General features: G+C 46.4%; 1 protein-coding gene across 1 annotated transcript in view; it reads right to left on the bottom strand.

Moving 5' to 3' along the window:
- PKNOX1 (PBX/knotted 1 homeobox 1) overlaps nt 1-14,698 on the bottom strand; it is a 45,142-nt gene that overhangs the window by 24,670 nt on the left and 5,774 nt on the right. Inside the window, exon 2 of the mRNA XM_081820352.1 lies at nt 1,288-1,356. The gene's annotated coding sequence lies outside the window, so the exon portion shown is untranslated. The remainder of the gene's footprint in view (nt 1-1,287; nt 1,357-14,698) is intronic.

Genomic DNA, 14,698 nt, shown 5'->3' with positions numbered 1-14,698 from the left:
ACGTGCAGGACACCGTCCTGGGCCTGGGGCTGCGACAGGGAGTCGGCGAGGGCCAGGGGACCAGGCCACACAGAAGGGGCGCATCAGGCAGCCCCTGCACAGACTGAGGGCGGGCTGTGGGGACAGAGCGGGAGCCAGAGGCCCCCCCAGCTGTGCGATGGGGCAGCCCTTCTGGGAAGAGACCTGGCGACTGTGAGGTCGGGGAGACCGGATGGAAGACAGGAATGACAAAGGGCACTCTCCTGACATCTGTATGTAGGAGCAGATGGAAATAATGGTTCATTTACTTGATGACAAGGCAAAGCTTCAAAGTAAGACTAATTCGAGGGGGGGCTACGCTGAGCCCCCCCCATGAACACCTGCAATGTGGCACAGGAACCGGTCGAGGGCAGTTATGCCACTCGTTCGGCACTGGCTGGACCACGGAAGGTCACCAGGGGAAGTAATGCTTTGGGAGACCGTGTTCAGTGGGAGAAATCCAGTCCAAGACTAGCGAGTCGGGGAAGGAGCGAGAAGCCTGTCCCGATGCCCAGCCCACTACCAGCAGCAGTGGCTGCAAAAGCCAGCCCAGTTCCTACGTGCTTCAGCATCTTAACCCACTCAGTGCTCGCACCCTCCCTGAAGGCAGGTTCTCCCGGGGGGGCCACTCTACCCTGAGGAGTCTGAGTAACAGGGCCAAGACCGCAGAGCTGGCCAGGCTGCCAGGGAGTCCAGGGCCTCCCACCTGCCCAGGGAGCCAGCATGAGGTGGGGGCTCACATGACCTCGTGAAAAGCCAAGGGGCAAATGAGGTTACCCTCCTTCCTTCAGCAAATGCTCATGCCTCAAGTACCATCCTGTGCCCTGGGGGAGCATGGGCTCCGGCGGAGACAGGCACCAACCCATCACCACTCACACAGGGTGTCGGGGAGGTGGTAGGCACCAACAGGTCACCTTGCACACGGGTGTCAGGAGGCGATGAGGACAACCAGGCAGGGACAGAGAAGACTGGGGGAGGGTCAGTAAAAGTGCCTGCGGGAGACACTCGGAGGCAGGAGGACCGGAAGGAGCCACAGTGTGGTGTGTGAGACGGACAGCTGGTGTGGCTGGGCAGACTGGTGAAGGAGAAGGGGAAGGTAAGGGAGCAGGACGCACAGGACCGGGTCCCACAGACTCTCACGGGCCACGGGCCCCCCTGTCTTGGGGGCACAGGGAACCATGGGAGGGTCTGAGCAGAAGGGGGCCGTGACAGGGGCACAAGGACAGGTGTGCAGCCATGGACAGGCAGGGGGCCATGCGGGGTTCCCACCTGAGCAACCAGCAGAGCAGAGCCGCATGTCCCGAAATGGAGCAGACGGAGAGGAGCAGGTTCTGTTGCCTGGGAGGAGAAAGCAAGAGTCGGGACATTTTAGGTTTGAGATGCTTCTCACACAAATTCTGAACAAATGAGACTGTGACAGAAATGCAAACTCGGTGACCATCACGGTGTGCCTGGTGCAAGGAGAGGGTTGAACGGTGTCCTCCGGGAGATCGCCAAATCCCAGTCCCTCGTCCTTGCAAATGGGACCTTCTCTAGAAAAAGGGTCTTTACGCAGGTAATTATGTGAAGGGTCTTAAGATGAGATTATCCTGGATTTAGGGGAGGCCCTAAATCCAATGACTGGTGTCCCTTAAGAGTGGGGAGAGGAAGATCTGAGACATACAGAGGGGAACGCCATGTGAAGACAGAAGCCAAGACTGGGCTGATGTTACCACAAGCCAAGAACGCCTGGATCCACCAGGAGCTGAAAGAGATTCCAGGCTGATTTCAGGTTCTGGCCACCAGAGTCGCAAGTTTCGTCCACCCGGTTTGTGGGACTTTGTTCTGGCAGCTCCAGGACACTGAGACAGTATGTAGAGCCTCCAGCTTGGGTGAGGCCACCCCGGAGAGAGGGGGTGGACCACACGAGAGTCAGGAGGTCGGGACATCTCGGACACCCTGCACAGAATGGGGAGCGGCAGTCGGCAGGACAAGAATAGAACCAAGTGGTGCCGCTGACGCCAGTGGAGGAGGCGGATGGACGAGGGGACGTCAGCCACGTCACCGCAGCTGACCACGGCCATGGGGACCTGCAGGGGTGTGTCCGTGTGCTGGGGAGAAGAAGGGGCTGACTGGAGTGGGCAGGACGTGGCCAGCCCAAGGCTAGGAAGTGAACTCATGTGGACTCATTACTCAAGTTGCCCTCTCTGCCCCTGGCACCCCCAACCCTGAGATGGACGCAAACCTGTCACTGAGCACCTCCCAATGGTCTTTGCCTTGACCAAAAGCTGGCCGTCCTCCTAGCATCTTGCCTTCCCCTCCACCCCAGGGCAGTGACTCCAACCAGCACTCCCCGCCCCAACCTTGATCACAGTAGGGGCTCATGTGAACCTCTGGTCTTACCCTCCTCCCCTCCACCATCCACCTTTCAGAAATGCAAATCTGGTGAAAACCCCCCTGCAGGTCAAGTCCGTGGGCAGCAGCACCCCGGCCAGCCCTCCCTGACTCAGAGCTGTGCCAAACAGTCAGAGGGCACCACGCTATTCCCTCCCCAGCCCGGCGCTCCCTCAGCCTGCCAGTTCTGCTGGAACACTCTGGCCTTCTCTGGGCCTGGCCAGCTCGCAAATATGCCTCATCATCCACATGGCTGTCCCCAGTCTGCCCAGCGGCTCGTCCGCACCTGGCGTGTGCATCTCTCCCGGGGCCTCATGTCCAGCCCGTGCTTTCCCTCCACGCTATGCATTCCTTAAGGGCCAAGGACCCTGTCCTGCTGTGGCCCCGACGACCAGCACCATCTCTGATCATGACGTACAGGGTTGGCCATCGACCGCATGGTCTGGACACCTGGCTCACCCCAGCTCTGCCTGCCCCGGTGCCCACATCAACGGGCTGCGCTCTCAGCCTCGTCTAATCTCTGTCACTGTCACTTTCGTGGCTGCTGGCATGAAAACTCCCACAGCCGGCCTACGCCTGAGTCAACCCCGGTCTGCAGAGAGCAGGGCAGCCACTGGTTCGCAATGCCAGTGACTGTTGAACCAGAAGAACAGCAGAGGCTTTGTGGGAGGATCCAAGTCCCCAGTCCCCGTGTCACCCGTCAGTCAATGGAAAGCCACCCTCTCTCAGTGAACATCTGCAGAACAGGCAGATGGAAAAGTAACTCCCTGATTTCTCAGCTTTACTTTCTCAGCCATGGAGACCTCGGGCCAGTGCATCTGTGCAGGGGGCTGCTTCCACATGTTTTATCTAACCCCACACAAATGCAGCAGGGGGGTGCGAGCGCCGCCTTCCAGAGCAGGCACACCAGACCAGGAGACTTGCCCAGAAAGTGATGGGACCAACGCAGGACCTGGCTCTGGGTGACCAGGGGCTCATTTTCTCAGAGCTGCACAGTGGAAATGGAGGTTTCCCTCCAACAGCCATCTGAAAGTCTGAGACTATTCAAAGTGGGAAAGAAAATATTTTATAAAACTTCCATTTAAAGAATAGCTAAACTAAGGAAAAAAGACATGTCCCTCCCCTGGCTGTGCCAGTCGTGGGAGCCAAGCCCTGAGCTGCCTCTGTTAACTCCACTGACGTACACCTTCCAGGATACGGCCCAACGCCGGATCTGACTCTACAGCAGACAGTTCTAGATCAAAACCATGCCGGCCCAGAAATACCCGTGTCAGAAGAAGTCTGCATCTACTCAATTATTGGTGTCAGAACTTACACCGGCTTTCATGCAGTTATGCTAATTCCAAATAGCAGCAACTGAAGAGAAATGAGCAGGGCCCTGCGTGAGCTTCATCTGGAGGGTCTCCTCTCCTGGATAAACCCTGCCACATGTGCAGGTGGCCATGTGGCCCTCACTGCCTTGCCCACAGGGACTTAGGCACAGGAAGTGGGGCCGATCCAGAGGCCCCGAGTCTCCTGCACTAACCCACTATTCTAGAATCGATGTGATGTTCAACCACAAAGCAAAGCCCATAGGAGACGAGGTGGTACCGCATCCACCCGTATCCCTCCCCATGCGCATCAGCAGTGCCCTGTGTTCAACTTTGAAACCATTCTTCCTCACGTGACAGGAAGAGGCTTGACTTCATTTAGGCACGACGTCACAAACACACCTGATGCGTGAGACACTCTTGGCAAGAACACCTACCAAGAGCCTCCTGCAACAATTCAGTGACTCAGATTTTAAAAGTAACTTCCTTGGGTTTTTTGTTTGTTTAGTTAAAGGATAGATAGGCAGATTTTTAAGATTGGGAAAGATGGGGATGCCTGGGTGGCTCCGTCAGTGAGGCGTCTGCCTTCGGCTCGGGTCCCGGGGTCCTGGGATCAAGCCCCGCATCGGGCTCCCTGCTCAGCAGGGAGTCTGCTTCTCCCTCCACCAGCCACTCCCCCTGCTTGGTGTTCAATCTCTCTCTGACAAATAAATAAATAAATCTTAAAAAAAAAAAAAGATTGGGAAAAGATGTTCCAGTTTGAGAAGACACATAAATATACAGTGAATAAATATAGGGCTGTCAGTGCAGAGAAGGGAGCAACACATAGAGACACTGAAGGGCTCAAATGAGCCCTGCTTTCCTGGAGTGGACATGGAGCTGTTCGTATGAATTCATATGTTGAACACACACAGACATATGGAAATAGAGGCACACCTCACCTACACACACATACACATGGGAAGCATGTGCACACACCTCCCCAGCCCTGTCCACTGAGAGGGTTGAGAAGCAGGGACACCCAGTAGCAAGGAGTCAGTATCCAGATCTTGGTCGATAAATATCATTCCCCAATACAAAGAATTAGGGCTCCTTAGAGAAGTGGCTGATTTGATTCCAGGGCTGGGGAAGGGAAAGTATAAGATGAGCCTGAAACCTGTGCTCAAAACAGTTACGGGGGAAATGTCAAAAGGAAAGACAAACCAGCTTGTAGAAGCTCTCACTGGCCAAAAGCAGGACAATGTGAGCAATGACATATGATAGTAGTTGGGAGTAAAACAAGAATCTGTTGAGTCCAATAAAATATCTAGGAATAAACCTAACCAAAGAGATGAAACACCTGTACTCTGAAAACTATAAAACACTGATGAAAGAAACTGAAGATGACACAAAGACATGGAAAAACATTCCATGCTCATGGATTGGAAGAACAAATATTGTTAAAATGTCTATGCTACCTGAGGCGCCTGGGTGGCTCAGTCAGTTAAGGAACTGCCTTCAGTTCAGGTCATAATCCCCAGGGACCTGGGATCGAGCCCCACATCGGGCTCCCTGCTCAGCGGGGAGCCTGCTTCTCCCTCTCCCTCTGCCTGCCGCTTCCCCTGCCTGTGCTCTCTCTGTGTCAAATAAATAAAATCTTTTTTAAAAATGTCCATACTGGGCGCCTGGGTGGCTCAGTTGGTTAAGCGACTGCCTTCGGCTCAGGTCATGATCCTGGAGTCCCGGGATCGAGTCCCGCATCGGGCTCCCTGCTCGGCAGGGAGTCTGCTTCTCCCTCTGACCCTTCCCCCTCTCATGTGCTCTCTCTCATTCTCTCTCTCTCAAATAAATAAATAAAATCTTTAAAAAAAATAAAAAAATAAAAAATAAAATAAAAATGTCCATACTACCCAAAGCAATCTACACATTTAGTGCAATCCCTATCAAATTCCAACAGCATTTTTCATAGAACTAGAAAAAAACAAGCCTAAAATTTGTATGGAACCACAAAAGAATCGCCAAAGCATTCTTTTTTTTTTTTTTTTTAAGATTTTATTTATTTGACAGAGAAAGACACAGTGAGAGAGGGAACACAAGCAGGGGGAGTGGGAGAGGGAGAAGCAGGCCTCCCGCTGAGCAGGGAGCCCGATGCGGGACTCGATCCCAGGACCCTGGGACCACGACCTGAGCCGAAGGCAGACGCTTCACGACTGAGCCACCTAGGCGCCCCAAGAATTGCCAAGGCATTCCTGAAAAAGAAAAGCAAAGCTGGAGGCATCACAATTCCAGACTTCAAGCTCCTTACAAAGCTGTAGTCATCAAGACAGTATGGTACTGGCACAAAAATAGACACACAGCTCAATAGAACAGAATAGAAAACCCAGAAAAGAACCTATAACTCTATGGTCAATTAATCTTCAACCAAGCAGGAGAAAACATCCCATGGAAAAAAGACAGTCTCTTCAACAAATGGTGTTGGGAAAACTGGTCAGCTACATGCAAAAGAATGAAACTGGACCACTTTCTTACACCATACACAAAAATAAATTCAAAATGGGTTAAGACCTAAATGTGAAACCTGAAACCATAAAAACCCTGGAAGAGAGCACAGGCAGTAATTTCTGTGATATCTGCCATAACAATGTGTTTCTAGATGTGTCTCCTGAGGCAAGGGAAACAAAAGCAAAATTAAACTACTGGGATTCCATCAAAAAAAAAAAAAAAAAAACTTCTTCACAGCAAAAGAAACAATCAACAAAACCAAAAGACAACCTACAGAATGGGAGAAGATACTTGCAAATGACATACCTGAAAAAGGGTTATTATCTAAAATAGTTAAAGAACTTATAAAACTCAACACCCAAAACCAAACACTCCAATTAAAAACTGGGAAGACAAGAATAGACATTTCTCCAAAGACGACATCCAAATGGCCAACAGACACACTCATCATCAGGGAAATGCAAATCAAAACCACAATGAGATACCACCTCACACCTGTCACAATGGCTAAAATCAATAACACAAGAAACGACAGATGTTGGCGAGGATGCAGAGAAACCCTCGTGCATTGCTGGTGGGAATGCAAGCTGGTGCAGCCACTCTGGAGAACAGTGAGGTTCCTCAAAAAGTTAAAAACAGAGCTACCCTACAATCCAGCAAACACACCACTGGGTATTTTACAAAAACACTAATTCAAGAGGAGTCAAGATGGAGGAGGAGTAGGGGACCCTAATTTCGTCTGGAATTCAGCTAGATAGTTATCAAATCATTCTGAACACCTGCAAAATCAACCGGAGATCTGAGAAAAGAATTGCTGCAATTCTACAAATAGAAAAGCGACCACTTTTTGCAAGGTAGGAAGTGCAGAGACATGAATCCAAGGCGATATATCAGAAGATAAACCGCGGGAGGAGGGAGCCTCCATAAGCAGCTATGGGAAAGTGTAAGCAGTGGAACACAAAATCGTAACTTTTAGAAGTCTGCCTGAAAGGCACTCAATGGGGCCAAGCAGGCCAGAATCCCAGGTGGGACGGCGTGGTCTCAGGGTCCCCGGGGTCACAAAAAGAACGGGGGTGCCCAAGGGTGGCAGAGTTCCCAGGCATCGGAGCAGAAATCGACTGCGATCAGCGAGACCAGGCGCCAGCTTTCTGCTTGGTGTTGCCATAAACTGAGAACTGCTGCAGGGTCGGGTAGCCACTTTCCAAGCAGGGACCCAGCAAGCAGCAGAACCAGGGTGAGACACCCCCCTCCGTGGCCCAGGAGGAGCGACGTGGGTGCACACCACAGGAGTGTGCAGTTTGGAGACTCCAGACGGGGTCGCGTGCCTGAGATAAAAACTCTCGGTCACAGGCTGGGTAAACACAGGAGAACGACTGACTGCTTTTCTGTGGGGGCTTGTGAAGAGTGGGGGGTGTGAATTTCAGCTCCAGGGCTGGAGATCAGGGTGCCACCACTTTCATCCCCCACATGGCTCTGGAGCCACTTATATGAGCCAGGCATCCTGTAAGCGGGGTACAACTCTGCCGGAGCAAAGACACCTGACAATCAGCGTAACAGGCCCCTCTCCCAGAAGATCAGCAGAACTTCAGGCTATACCACGTTTACCAATCATACAGAACTGCAAGACTCCAGCTCTTGGAGAAAACAGTATATAGCATTCGTGGTTTTTTCTTTAGTCTTTCAGTTTTATATTTTATTTCCTTTTTAGCTATTTTCTTATATTATCAATTCTTTTTTTTAAGTCTTTAATTTTCATTTTTACATTTACATTCCATACGTATTTTTCATTTCTGGCTTCCTTTCATTGTATTCAATTTTATTTTTGTATATATATAAGTTTTCCTTTCCTATTTTGAGATCTAGTTTATTGTTCTGTTTAACTTCTTGTTTGATTCCTTTTTTTTTTTTTTTGGTTTCTGTTCTCTTCTGATTTGTTTAGTGTGTATTTTTCTGGTGTCATAGTTGCTATTTCTGTATTTTCTCTCTCTTTCATCTATTCTTTTCTGGACATAATGACAAGACAGAAGAACTCACCCCAAAAGAGAGAACAAGAGGCAGTACTCACTGCCAAGGATTTAGTCAATATGGATATTAGTAAAATGTCAGAGCTAGAATTCAGAATAACAATTATAAAGATACTAGCTGGGCTTGAAAAAAGCATAGAAGACACTAGAGAATATCTTACTGGAGAAATAAAAGAACTAAAATCTAATCAGGTAAAAATGAAAAAGGCTATTACTGAGATGCAATCAAAAGTGGAGGCTCTGCTAGGATAAATGAGGCAGAAGACAGTTAATGATATAGAAGACAAAATGATGGAGAATAAGGAAGCTGAGGAAAACAGAGAGAAACAGCTGAGGAAAAGAGAGATAAACAACTACTGGATCACGAGGGAAGGATTCAAATGATCAGTGATTCCATAAAGTGAAACAACAGTAGAATAATTGGGGTCCCAGAGGAAGAGGAAAGAAAGAGTGGGGTAGAAGGATTATTTGAACAAATTATAGCTGAGAACTTCCCTAATCTGGCAAAGGAAACAGGCATTCAAGTCCAGGAGGCACAGAGAACCATCTCCCCCCTCAAAAATCAATAAAAACAGGAGGTCTACACCTCCACATATAATAGTGAAGCTTGCCATAATAGTGAAGCTTGCAAATTTCAGAGATAAAGAGAAAATCCTGAAAGCAGCTCAGGACAAGAGGTCCTTAACCTACATGGCTAGAAACATAAGGTTGGCAGCAGACCGGTCCACAGAGACCTGGCAGGACAGGAATGGCATGATATATTTAGGGTGATAAATGAGAAAAATATGCAGCCAAGAATACTTTATCCAGCTAGGATGACATTCTGAATAGAAAGAGAGATAGAGAGCTTCCAGGACAAACAGAAACTAAAAGAATTTGTGATCACTAAACCAGATCTGCAAGGAATATTAAAGGGGATCCTTTGAGTGAAGAGAGAGCCCCAAAGTAACAAAGACCAGAAAGGAACAGAGACGATATACAGAAACAGTGACTTCACAGGTAATACAACGGTACTAAGTTCATATCTTTCAATAATTACTCTGAATGTAAATGGGCTAAATGCTCCAATCAAAGGACACAGGGTATCAGTTTGGATAAAAAAAAAAGACCCATCGATATGCTGTCTGCAAAGATGCCTCCAGATTGAAAGTGAGGGGGTGGAAAACCATTTACCATGCTAATGGACATCAAAAGAAAGCTGGGGTAGCAATCCTTATATCAGAGAAATTAGATTTTAAACCAAAAACTGTAATAAGAGATGAGGAAGGACACTACATCATAATAAAAGGGTCTATCCAACAAGAAGATCTAACAATTATAAATATTTATGCCCCTAACATGGGGGCAGCCAATTATATAAACCAATTAATAACAAAATTAAAGAAACTCATTGATAATAATACAATAATAAGGGGACTTAGCACCCCACTCACAGCAATGGACAGATCATTAAGCAGAAGACCCAGGGCCGGATGGCTTCCCAAGGGAATTCTACCAAACATTTAAAGAAGAATTAATACCTATTCTTCTGAAGCTGTTTCAAAAAAACAGAAATGGAAAGAAAACTTCCAGACTCATACTATGAGGTCAGCATTACCTTGTTCCCAAAACCAGACAAAGAACCCACCAAAAAGGAGAATTACAGACCAATATCCCTGATAAACATGGATGCAAAAATTCTCACCAAAATACTAACCAATAGGATCCAACAGCACATTAAAAGGATTATTCACCAAGACCAAGTGGGATTTATTCCTGGGCTGCAAGTGTAGTTCAACATCTGAATCGGAAAAGAAGTCAAACTCTCACTCTTTGCAGATAACATGATACTCTATGTGGGAAACCCAAAAGACTCCACCACAAAACTGCTAGAACTCAAAGGAATTCAGCAAAGGGCAGGATACAGAATCAATGCACAGAAATCAGTTGCATTTCTATACACTACAGATACACTAACAATGAGACAGAAGAAAGAGAAATTAAGTTATCAATCCCATCTATAATTGCACCAAAAACCATAAGATACCTAGGAATAAACCTAACCAAAGAGGTAAAGGAAGGATCTGTACTCTGAGAACTATAAAACACTTATGAAAGAAGTTGAGGAAGACAGAAGGAGATGGAAAACCGTTCCATGCTCATGGATTGGAAGGAGAAATACTGTTAAAAGTCTATGCTACCCAGAGCAATCTATACATTCAATGCAATCCCTATCAAACTACCATCAATATTTTTTCACAGAGCTGGAACCAAATAATCCTAAAATTTGTATGGAACCAAAAAGACCCCGAATAGCCAAAGGGAAGTTGAAAAAGAAAAGCAAAACTGGCGGCATCACAATTCTGGACTTCAAGCTCTATTACAAAGCTGTCATCATCAAGACAGTATGGTACTGGTACAAAATACAGACACATAGATCAATGGAACAGAATAGAAAACCCAGAAATGGACCCTCACCTCTGTGGTCAACTAATTTTTGACAAAGCAGAAAAGAATATCCAATGGAAAGAAGACAGTCTCTTCAATAAATGGTGTTGGGAAAATTGGACAGCCACATGCAGAAGAATGAAACTGGACCATTTCCTTACACCATACACAAAAATAAACTCAAAATGGATGAAAGACCTAAATGTGAGATAGGAAACCATCAAAATCCTAGAGAACACAGGCAGCAACCTCTTTGACCTCAGCCACAGCAACTTCTTTTTTTTAATTTAAATTCAATTAATTAACATATAATGTATTATTTGTTTCCAGGATACAGGTCTGTGAATCATCAGTCTTATATAATATCCAGTGCTCATTACAACAATACCCTCCCCAATGTCCATCACCCAGTTACCCCATCCCTCCCGCCCCCCTCCCCTCCAGCAACTTCTTGCTAGACACGCCTTCAAAGGCAAGGGAAACAAAAGCAAAAATGAACTATTGGGACTTCATCAAGATAAAAAGCTTTTGTTCAGCAAAGGAAACAGTCAACAAAACCAAAAGACAACCTACAGAATGGGAGAAGATATCTACAAATGTCTTATCGGATAAAAGGCTAGTTTCCAAAATCTATAAAGAACTTACCAAACTCAACACCCAAAACAAATAATCCAGTCAAGAATTGGGCAGAACACATGGACAGACATTTCTCCAAAGAAGACATACAAATGGCCAACAGACACATGAAAAAATGCTCCACATCATTTGGCATCAGGGAAATACAAATCAAAACCACAATGAGATACCACCTCACACCAGTCAGAATGGCTAAAACAAACAAGTCAAGAAACAACAGATGTTGGTGAGGTTGTGGAGAAAGGGGAACCCTCTTACACTGTTGGTGGGAATGCAAGCTGGTGCAGCCACTCTGGAGAACAGTATGGAGGATCCTCAAAAGTTGAAAACAGAACTACCCTATGATCCAGCAATTGGTCGGTATTTACCCCAAAGATACAAATGTAGTGATCCAAAGGGGCACCTGCACCCCGATGTTTATAGCAGCAATGTCCACAATAGCCAAACTGTGGAAAGAGCCCAGATGTCCATCAACACGAGTGGATAAAGAAGATGTGGTTCATATATACAAGGAAATACTACTCAGCCATCAAAAATATGAAATCTTGCATTCACAACGTGGATGGAACTAGAGGGTATTATGCTACGCGAAATAAGTCAATCAGAGAGACAATTATCATACGATCTAACTCATATGTGGAATTTAAGAAACAAAACAGAGGAGCATAGAGGAAGGGGGGTGGAAATAAAACAAGAAGAAATCAGAGAGGGAGACAAACCATAAGAGACTCTTAATCATAGGAAACAAACTGAGGGTTGCTGGAGGGGAGGGCGATGGGGGGATGGGGTAACTGGGTGATGGGCATCAAGGAGGGCACGTGATGTAATGAGTACTGGGTGTTACATACAACTGATGAATCACTAAACTCTACCTCTGAAACTAATAATACACTATGTATTAATTGAAGTTAAATTAAAAAAAAAGTAAAATGAAAAAATTTTAAAAACCCACTAATTTGAAGGGATACATGTACCCCTATGTTTATAGCAGCATTATCTACAATAGCCAAGATACGGAAGCAGCCCAAATGTCCACTGACTGATGAATGCGTAAAGAAGATGTGGTGTGCGCGCACACACGCGTGTGTGTGGAATGGACTATTACTCAGCCATAAAAAAGAATGAAATCTTGCTATTTGCAACAACATGGATCGAGCTAGAGAGTATTATGTTAAGTGAAATAACTCAGTCAGAAAAAGACAAATACCGTATGATTTCACTCATATGTGGAACTTAAGACACAAACAAGCAAAGAGAAGGAGAGAGAGGGAGGCAAACCAAGAAACAGACTCTTTTTTTTTTTTTTTAAAGATTTTATTTATTTATTTGACAGAGAGACACAGCGAGAGAAGGAACACAAGCAGGGGGAGTGGGAGAGGGAGAAGGCTTCCCACAGAGCAGGGAGCCCGATGTGGGGCTCGATCCCAGGACCCTGGGATCATGACCTGAGCCGAAGGCAGACGCTTAACGACTGAGCCACCCAGGCGCCCCGAAGAAACAGACTCTTAACTATAGAGAACAAACCAATGGTCATCACAGGGGGGGCGGGTAAGGGGATGGGGGAAACAGGGGATGGAGATTAGGGAGTGTACCTGTCATGATGAGCACTGGGTGACTGAAAATAAAAACAAAAAAAGGAATCGTGAGTCCATATTGATATACATACATACATGAATAAATATTGGGGGAAACGGAAAGCTCTAAATTATAGCAGAATTCCAACCAATGTGTAGAGGCAGATGCAATTCGATCACTGGCAACGAGGACCGGGGACAGTAATCGCTCCTTCAGGTAAGAACCATCATGGAGGCCAATACTAGGTGTGAGAAATAGGAAATGCACATGGTCTCCGAATACCTGTCACAAGATACTACTAATTATAAGGGAAAACAGTAGCTTCACAATGAAGAGACCTGGCAAAAAAACATCCTAACCAAATGGTGAAAATTCACATAATCGGTAATGAGACAAAGAACATCACAGCCCTCCCAGAAAGGACAGATAAAACTTCTGAGTAGTCCTGCCCAATCCTGAGGCTATACTCACAAACCAAAATTGAGGGGCAATCTACAAAGTAACTGGCCAGCAAGCTTCCAAAGTGTCTACATGAGAGAGGCTGATGGACCTCTCCAGAAAGGGAAGTGACAGGTAAATATGTGTGATCCTGAACTGGGTCCTGAGCCCCAAAAATGTTATCTCCTTTTTGCTTTAAAGCTCATTAGTGAGACAACTGGCAAAATTTACATAAAGTCAGAGTGGATAAGAGTATTTTATCAGTTACTTTCCTAATTTTGATAACTGTGCTATGGTTAATTAAGACGACATCCTTGCTTTGAAATGCATACTGAAGTATTTAGCCTAAGAGGGGCGTCATGTCTATAACTTACTCTCTCAAGTCTACGTGCACACATACGTGAATATGCATATGCACACACGCGTCCACACACATGGGGAAACGGGGGGACATAAATTTGGTAAAATGTTAACTCTGGGGAAGGTATATGGGAAATCTTTGTATAATTTTTGCAACGTCTCTATAAGACTGAAATTCAAAGCAAGAAGTTTTTTAAAGTTTAACACTTCCAGGGTTATAAAAAAGATGAGGGTCTCTCCTGGGTTCAAAGAAAGTAAAGGAGGAACGACCAAATGAGCACATTACAAGCTGCAAGAGGCAGTGTAGGGGCTCTGGGGGGGGCCACATGGAGTGGACAGGAGCGATGTGAGAGACTGAGGGTTGCTCCCCACATGGCAGTGCTACTCACTTGTACGAAACATCTCTGTTTTGAGGAGCAAGGGCTGCGATGTTTCGGGGTGTGGTTGCAATACCAGAACTTACTTCAAATGGTCAACAGGCACACAGACACAGTTAAAGTGTGGCCAGAGTCAACAACTGTTGGAGTCCACGTGGTAGGGGATCTACGTTCTACGCTTTCAAACTTTTTGTCTCAAAGTGTTCATAATAAATATTGGGGGAAAATCAGAATTTTGTTCAAAAACATATGGATTTTTTTTTAAAGATTCTATTTATTTATTTGACAGGGAGAGCACATAAGCAGAGGGAGCGGCAGAGGGAGAGGGAGAAGCAGGCTCCCCGCTGAGCAGGGAGCCTGACATGGGGCTTGATCCCAGGACCCTGGGATCATGACCTGAGCCGAAGGCAGACGCTTAACCGACTGAGCCACCCAGGTGCCCCAAAAAAACATAGGATTTGCAGTCCTTCTCTCAATCAAAACTGGTTAAAACCACATAATTACTACAACCATTCTAAATGCTTTGAAAACATGTGCTTCCTCTACAATAGAATACCATGCAAGGAATTTTTTTTTTTAAAGATTTTTATTTATTTTTTGACAGAGAGAGACACAGCGAGAGAGGGAACACAAGCTGGCGGAGTGGGAGAGGGAGTAGCAGGCTTCCCACGGAGCAGGG

Source organism: Leptonychotes weddellii, chromosome 1 (assembly GCF_054177405.1).
Source record: "Leptonychotes weddellii isolate Sample4059 chromosome 1, ASM5417740v2, whole genome shotgun sequence".
In the NCBI taxonomy this organism is placed as follows: domain Eukaryota; kingdom Metazoa; phylum Chordata; class Mammalia; order Carnivora; family Phocidae; genus Leptonychotes; species Leptonychotes weddellii.
This window is presented reverse-complemented; position numbering and strand designations above follow the sequence as displayed.